Source organism: Canis lupus, chromosome 20 (assembly GCF_048164855.1).
Source record: "Canis lupus baileyi chromosome 20, mCanLup2.hap1, whole genome shotgun sequence".
Classification (NCBI taxonomy): Eukaryota; Metazoa; Chordata; class Mammalia; order Carnivora; family Canidae; genus Canis; species Canis lupus.
The window spans coordinates 29247424-29256469 of NC_132857.1; positions in this window are offsets into that span (position 1 = coordinate 29247424).

Sequence of the window (9046 nt, forward strand, 5' to 3'; positions counted from 1 at the left end):
TTTCATTGTTGTTTACTAGAAAGTCCTCCGGTGCACTGCTGTGACACCCTTCCTGCTCCTGCCATTAAAATTGCTCTGCTGCAGCCCCTGGGCACCATTCCAATGTCTGTCTATACAGTACTTGTGCCCTTGGGAGTGCCACCCAGGTGGAACACAATGTAGGGCTGCCCCCTGGAGGTGTGTGGTGCAAACATCTTTCCCAATTCTGGGCTGGACCAACTCCAGACATTATTATTAGGACTGTTTGACACAGTGAGCAAATGTTCATAATTCTCTTTAGTTAGTTAATAAAGAAACTCACGCCGGTTATAAATCTTTACTGAAACTCCTATGCTGGACATATATAAGTTGATGTGAGGGGAAGTATTCACAAAATGCTTTTGGCCAGACGTGGAAACTTTTGAGTCTCCATTTCTTCGTCTAAAAAATGGGGACAAGAATACTTGCATTCCAGAATTTTGCAGAAGCCATGTCTATAAAATAACAGTGGGACAAACAAGCATTTACTAGAAACCAGCAATAGTTTAGTATTTTGTTTTGTGATACATATAGGTTCATGTTGGCTAAGAGTATTCCCGTATTCAGAGTTCATAAATTAAACAACCTCAATTATCTGAAATTCAGCTGGAAAGCTGGAAAGAAGTCAAAAGAGCCAATAGGTAACCAAAGAATGAGCCCCCAGGTCACTGCGTTTCACTTATAGGAAGACTTCTCAAGGCTCACTGACAGCCAGCTGGCCTTTAGACATAATCAATATGTTTGCTTATGTCATTTCCAAAGAGGACAGGTTAAAAGCACTAGAATGTAACAAGAATTCCTTACAAGGAGGAAGCCAAAAAACTACCCCAAAAAAGATTGAAAGCTCCACAAACTATAAGGTCCGTACAAAAGCAGAGTAGCATTTATTATATAACTAATGCTTCTTGGATCCAGCCATAAGTGGAGGATGTGACTACCCTGGGCTGTCAAGGAACCAAGGCTTTGGGGCTCCGTCTGGGTTTGAGTCTTCACTGCCTTCTGTGTGGCTGACCATCGGCCTTTTGCTTCACTCTTCTGAGCCTCAATTTTCTCATCCGTGAAATTGGAACAATTTGCAAAGTTAGCTTGCTGCTACTGATACATTAGATAATGATGTGATAGTACAGTGTCTTACTCAGCAAATAGGTTAAAGATATTGAGTTTAAGTTACTGAAGACATGAGTTCCCTTCCCTGACAGGCACACTTAGAATAAAGACCCCGAGCCATTCTAAAAAGAAGGTTAAAGATATGAGTTTAAGTTACTGAAGGCATGAGTTCCCTTCCCTGACAGGCACACTTAGAATAAAGACCCCGAGCCATTCTAAAAAGAAGATAAATAGTGTTTAATGGTGATAGTTCTTTAGCTAGCAGGAAAATACTTGACATATTTTAGACGATTTAACCATGGGTGTGTCTGATTTTAAAGAAATGAGGAATACTTTAAGAAGGTAAAACAATTATATGAAAAATTAGATTATAGGGTAAGGATGTGACATTAAGTCACAGAAGTTCAACGGGTCTTTCTTTGATGGATATTTATTAATGGAGGAGCAAGAACTCAGCTTTATCTTATGACAATAACACTGTTATCTCATTTAATTCCCATAAATACCATTAAAGAGAATATTGACAAGGGTCCATTTTAAAAGTGAGAAGACAGAGGTGAGGAGCAGTGACAAGAATTTATCTGCAGCCAGGACCAGGACTCAGTCCTGGCAGCTCTATAATGTGTGCAGGACCTGGCTGGTATAAGCTGCTGAGCTCCCCACAGAGGGAGAGGGTGTAAGGGAGTTCCAGAGGGGATTTTTTTGCTTCCTTCCCAGAACTACATAGAACAGGAGTTGCCCATGTGAGGGGGATCCCTGCCTGCTTTATCCCCACCGAAATGAAAACACACTCAGCGCTGGTTCCTTCTTGGAGGAGCACTACTGCAGTCCCTGTCTGTGAGCACTTACAGATAGAGGCAGGCAGATTTTACCTGGGTCCTTTAAAACTTCTAATTAAAAGTTGTGCCCTTTATCAAAGTAGTAGATGCTCTTTGTGTAAAAAAAGAAAAAAACAAGTAAGGGGGAGAAAAAAAAATCCCAAACTCTAAAAACTGCTCATATTATCTCGCACATTTGGGTATATTTATTTCTTGTCTCTTTTACACATTTGTGGACATTTGCTTTATAATACTGAGATGTTACTGAATATGTGATTTTAAGTGCTGACTTTTCATATCGAACATTATGCGATGACCATTTTCCTCTATAAAAGTACAAAAGCTCTTCAATTTTTTTTACTTACTAAGTTGTTTCCTTTTCTTTGCTGCGATAAACCATATGAACATAAATATCTGCCTCTCATATTTTTTTCCTTAGTTTGTATTTCAGTAGTGGAACGACAGGATCAGAGCTTAGGACCATGTTTTAGGCTTTTGATACATTCCTAAATTGTGGCTGAAACAATTTATATTCTCCCCAATCAAGTGTTTATCTCAGAGCCTCTTGCCTGAATCAAGCATTAGATTTTAAATACTGATAATTCTGTAGATGAGAAATATCTAATTATTTGACTTTGCATTTTCTTGATTACTAGTGGGGTTGAATATACTGTCATGTTTATTTAGAAATTGCATGTTCTTTGGGTGAATATTTTGTTCATCTTCTTTTTCATTCAGAAGAGTGGTTAATGTTTTTCTTATTGATTTGTTTGAGCTCTTTATACACAAAAGACAAAAACACCTTTTCATGTGTATTGCAAATATTTCTCCATGGGCCTTTTTCTGGTTCTTCTTCTTTAACACAAATAACATGGCTTCACTTATCTGATTGGCAAGTTGGCAGCTTTTAAGAAAACCAAACTGTGGCTCTGCATATTTTAAGAGGAGAGGAGAGAGGAGGCTGAGGTTCCATTGGTTAAGGCTGCCACAAGCTGTGAGTAATGAGGAACATGGGGTGGGAGTGGGGAAGATGGGGTCCAGAGAAGCACAGGGAGATCAGTGGCACAGCAGACTCTGCAGCTTTGACCAGGGGCCTCTCCCATTTCCCAGCAGCACACAGATGTTTCTGAGAAGAATCTATAAATGAGGAGGTTTGAAGGCTGAGAGAGAGGAGGCCCAGTGCTGCCTGCTAAGACAGAGCTGCTAGGTCCTCTTCTGTCTAGAATTTGCTAAAGTCTGGCTCTTGGCATACCAGGCAAAGAAGAGCATTCAAGGTCAGTGAGGCTGTGGAACTCTTTTCAGACCCAGAGCTGCAGCCTTGGCCCCTAATTTATAGTGTCACTTCATCCAGGGGTAGATCTTAAAGATCCAGAATGAGTTGCCTCTGGAAGCTTTCCAAAAGTATCTTTAAGAGAAGATGTGACAACACAGAACCCCAGCAGGAACACCAAGTGGTCTGGGATAGTTTGAAGTGACCATAAGCAAAATCTCATGTGTTTGTAACAACTCTGAAATTCCACCTATATGGACCAAAGTTAAGAAAAGTGAGAAAGCTTCAGATTGGTATTGAGGGGGAGAAGAAAGGAAGGAAGGAAGGAAGGAAGGAAGGAAGGAAGGAAGGAAGGAAGGAAGGAAGGAAGGAAGGAGAAAAAGAAAAGAAAGAAAAGAAAAGAAAGAAAAAAAAGAAAAGAGAAAAGAAAGAAAAGAGAAGAGAAGAGAAGAGAAGAGAAGAGAAGAGAAGAAAAGAAAAGAAAAGAAAAGAAAAGAAAAGAAAAGAAAAGAAAAGAAAAGAAAAGAAAAGAAAACCTACAGAGATGTCAGGATGGGGTCTGCTTGAATCTCAGGCAGAGAAGAGTCGCTGATAAAGACACAGCACATAAATCAACCTGGGTGGTTCTGACACTTTAGTAGATTTAGTGATTTTCCAGAGAAACGTATCCCAGCAGACGTAGGAATATACAGATAGTAACCATATTCTGAACACCTAGAATGTGCCAGGCCTGGTACTGTGTTGGGCTTTCCTATGTGAGGTTACTGCTATGTCACAGCATCCTTACAGGGTAAGTGGTACTTTGATTTTATCTTCTTTTCCCTTTTCCCTTTTCTTCATTTTACAGAAATGGAAACTGAGGACCAGAGAGGTGAGATAACTCCTCATGTTCACATAGCTACTCAGTGACAGCTAAATTGGAATGAGGACTATCCAACCCTAAAGCTCTGCTGTGGGGGAAATGCTATCAGTTCAGTCTCCTTTGCACCCCTCCTTTGCAGCCTATTGTCCCTGGAGGATCCCAGTGTCTCTGGTGGACTCTTTAGTGTTACTGCTCAACTTGATGAGGCTCTTTTTGCTGGAGGCCCGGAGGCACAAGAAAAGGAAGCAGGGAGTTGTTGAACATGTTTCCAATAGTTCCCATCAGAACATAAGGAGATTAGTATCCCCCAGCAAGAGGAGAGTGAATTACTAATGTTCAGAGAGCCCTGTTTGGGTCACAGCCCTTTCCCTTCATGTGTAAGTTGTTGATGTGAACCTGAACTAAAAAATTGCAACTCCAGCTGCTCCCAGTTGATGTCTGGGGCCCTCTAAGTTTCTTCCTTAGACCCCTTGTTGTCTTTGCCCAAGAGGAGGGAGGGATTTGGAATATGTAGCTGTGACTAAGAAGGGGGAACAGAATGCTAATTACATTTGCCAAACTTTTGCTGAGTTCTACATATTTTATTTCATTTAATCTTCAGAACAATCTCATGAAGCAAAGAAACAACAGGATTTGGAATGTGGCAGACATGGCTTCTCATTCCTGCCTCACCAATTGCAACTTTGCTAAGTGACTTTGCCTCCAAATTTTCTCATGTGCCAAATAGGGTTAAAAACACCTACATCTGGGGCAGCCCGGGTGGCTCAGCGCCTCCTTCAGCTCTGGGCGTGATCCTGGAGACCCAGGATGGAGTCCTGCATCGGGCTTCCTGCATGGAGACTGCTTCTCCCTCTGCCTTTGTCTCTGCCTCTCTCTCTCTCTCTCTCTGTGTGTAATTCTCTCTCTCTGTGAATAAGTAAATAAAAATAAAAGACACCTACATCTTATGTGCTCTGAAGGAGTTGGTATAGGTTCCTTCTGAAGGCTTACATATTTAACAAGATGGTAAACACAAAGATTTCATAGCACTACAAAGTTAAAATATCTTGTGTAATACAGAGAGAGACATAGATATAACTATGCCCACCCACAGATGGGAACGGTCATGCCAAGGCCACAGGGACACGGGTGATTGCAGATCTATTTATCTCATAAGTTCCTTCAAGTGCATGGCTCAAGAAATAGTGTATTTTGTACTATTTTGACAGCTCATTACAATTATATTAAAGGAATAATAAAATAAATAAGCTCACAAAGTAAAGAGGTTCAAGGGGATCCTTCAGCTTGTGTAAGATTTTAAGAATTCCAGGAAGATAGGTAGGTGTGGAATGTGTTGGATGAGGAAATAGAGAGATGGAGACTCCAGTCCAGGGAGCCTGCAGGGTGACTGGAGTGTGTGTGTGTGGGGGTGGGGGGGTCGGGGGGTGTGGAGGGCATGGGAGTTAGATGAAGCCTGTCAGAGCTACAGGGGCCTGGCTTGTAGGTGGCAGGTTGGAATGCGGGGGTTGGAAATAATGAAGACAAGGAGATTGGTTAAAGCTTTATTTGGAGCAGAAGCAACTTCTCCCCAGTTCCTCACCTTTGGTTATAAAACGTCAGGCCTGTCAGAGAAGTTTGCCCCTGTAGATGAAAATGTGTGAAGGTCTTCTAAGGAAATTAATTGTGTGGGTCAAGGCTACTGGTATGAGAAGGAGCCTCTTTGGTGAAACCCTCCACTTGACTTCAAGAAAGCAAAGGGACAAGGCAGTACTTTAATATGCACATAAATTTGGGAAAATAATAAAAATATAAAATAAGAGTGGTGTGCTATGTAAAAGGAAAAGCAAATAATAAGAAAATTATTTTTTTGTTTTTGGTTATTTTTTTTATTGGAGTTCGATTTGCCAACATAACACCCAGTGCTCATCCCATCAAGTGCCCCCCTCAGTTCCCATCACCCAGTCACCCCAAACCCCCCACCTCCCTTTCCACTACCCCTTGTTTATTTCCCAGTTAGGAGTCTCTCATGTTCTGTCTCCCTCACTGATATTACCCACTCATTTTCTCTCCTTTTCCCTTTATTCCCTTTCACTATTTTTTATATTCCCCAAATGAATGAAACCATTTAATATTTGTCATTCTCTGATTGATTTACTTCACTCAGCATAATACCCTCCAGTTCCAACCACGTCACAGCAAATGGTGGGTATTTGTCGTTTCTAATGGCTGAGGAATATTCCATTGTATACATAGACCACATCTTCTTTATCCATTCATCTTTCGATAGACACCGAGGCTCCTTCCACAGTTTGGCTATTGTGGATATTGTTGCTATAAACATCGGGGTGCAGGTGTCCCGGCCTTTCATTGCATCTGAATCTTTGGGGCAAATAACCAGTAGTGCAATTACTGGGTCGTAGGGCAGCTCTATTTTTAATTCTTTGAGGACCCTCCACACAGTTTTCCAGAGTGGCTGCACCAGTTCACATTCCCACCAACAGTGCAGGAGGGTTCCCCTTTCTCCACATCCTCTCCAACATTTGTTGTTTCCTGTCTTATTAATTTTCCCCATTCTGACTGGTGTCAGGTATTATCTCATTGTGGTTTTGATTTGTATATCCCTGATGGCAAGTGATGCGGAGCATTTCCTCATGTGCGTGTTGGCCATGTCTATGTCTTCCTCTGTGAGATTTCTCTTCATGTCTTTTGCCCGTTTCATGATTGGATTTTTTGTTTCTTTGCTGTTGAGTTTAAGAAGTTCTTTATAGATTTTGGATACTGGCCCTTTATCTGATACGTCATTTGCAAATATCTTCTCCCATTCTGTAGGTTGTCTTTAGTTTTGTTGACTGTCTCCTTTGCCATGCAGAAGCTTTTTATCTTGATGAAGTCCCAATAGTTCATTTTTGCTTTTGTTTCCCTTGCCTTCATGGATGTATCTTGCAAGAAGTCGCTGTGGCCAAGTTTAAAAAGAGTGTTGCCTGTGATCTCCTCTAGGATTTTGATGGATTCTTGTCTCACATTTAGATATTTCATCCATTTTAAGTTTATCTTTGTGTCTGGTGTAAGAGAATGGTCTAGTTTCATTCTTCTGCATGTGGCTGTCCAATTTTCCCAGCACCATTTATTGAAGAGACTGTCTTTTTTCCAGTGGATAGCTTTTCCTACTTTGTCGAATATTAGTTGACCATTGAGGGCCCATTTCTGGGTTCTCTATTCTGTTCCATTGATCTATGTGTCTGGTTTTGTGCCAGTACCACACTGTCTTGATGATCACAACTTTGTAGTACAGCTTGAAATTTGGCATTGTGATACCCCAGGTTCTGGTTTTCTTTTTTGATATTCCCCTGGCTATTCAGGGTTTTTTCTGATTCCACACAAAACTTAAGATGATGTGTTCCAACTCTCTGAAGAAAGTCCATGGTATTTTGATAGGGATTGCATTAAACGTGTACACTGCCCTGGGTAACATTGACATTTTCACAATATTAATTCTGCCAATCCATGAGCATGGATTTCCATCTCTTTGTGTCTTCCTCAACTTCTTTCAGAAGTGTTCTGTAGTTTTTAGGGTATAGGTCCTTTACCTCTTTGGTTAGGTTTATTCCTAGGTATCTTCTGCCTTTGGGTGCAATTGTAAATGGGATTGACTCCTTAATTTCTCTTTCTTCAGTCTCATTGTTAGTGTATAGAAATGCCACTGATTTCTGGGCATTGATTTTGTATCCTACCACATTGCTGAATTGCTGTATGAGTTCTAGCAATCTTGGGGTGGAGGTCTTTGTGTTTTCTAAGTACATTATCATGTCATCTGCAAAGAGGGAGAGTTTGACTTCTTCTTTGCCAATTTGAATGGCTTTGATTTCTTTTGTTGCCTGATTGCCGAGGCTAGGACTTCCAGTACTATGTTGAATAGCAGTGGTGAGAGTGGACATCCCTGCCTTGTTCCTGATCTTAGGGGAAAGGCTCCCAGTGCTTCCCCATATTTGCTGTGGGCTTTTCGTAGATGGCTTTTAAGATGCTGAGGAATGTTCCCTCTATCCCTACACTCTGGAGGGTTTTGATCAGGAATGGATGCTGTATTTTGTCAAATGCTTTCTCTGCATCTATTGAGAGTATCATATGGTTCTTATTTTTTTCTCTTGCTGATATGATGAATCACATTGATTGCTTTATGAGTGTTGAACCAGCCTTGCATCCTGGGGATAAATCCCACTTGGTCATGGTGAATAATCTTCTTAATGTATTGTTGGATCCTATTGGCTAGTATCTTGTTGAGAATTTTTGCATCTGTGTTCATCAGGGATATTGGTCTATAATTCTCTTTTTTGGTGGGGTCTTTGTCTGGTTTTGGAATTAAGGTGATCCTGGCCTCATAAAATGATTTGGAAGTATTCCATCCCTTTCTATCTTTTGGAACAGCTTTAGTAGAATAGGTATTGTTTCTTCTTTAAACATTTGATACAATTCCCCTGGGAAGCCATCTGGCCCTGGACTTTTGTGTCTTGGGAGGTTTTTGATGACTGCCTCAATTTTCTCCATGGTAATTGACCTGTTCAGGTTTTCTATTTCTTCCTGTTCCAGTTTGGTAATTTGTGGTTTTCCAGAAATGCATCCATTTCTTCCCAGTTGCCTAATATATTGGTGTATAGCTGCTCATAATAAAATCATTTGTATTTCCTCGGCATTGGTTGTGATCTCTCCTTTCTTTCATTTGTGATTTTATTGAGTCTTTTCTCTTTTCTTTTTAATAAGGCTGGCTATTGGTTTATCTATCTTATTAATTTTTTCAAGGAGCCAGATACTGGTTTTGTTGATATGTTCTACAGTTCTTCTTTCTCTATTTCATTGAGTTCTGCCTGAATCTCTATTATTTCTTTTCTCCTTCTGGATATAGGTTTTATTTGCTGTTCTTTCTCCAGTTCCTTTAGGTGTGAGGTTAGCTTGTATATTTGAGTGTATATCCTCCGTTTTTTGAGGGATGCTTGTATT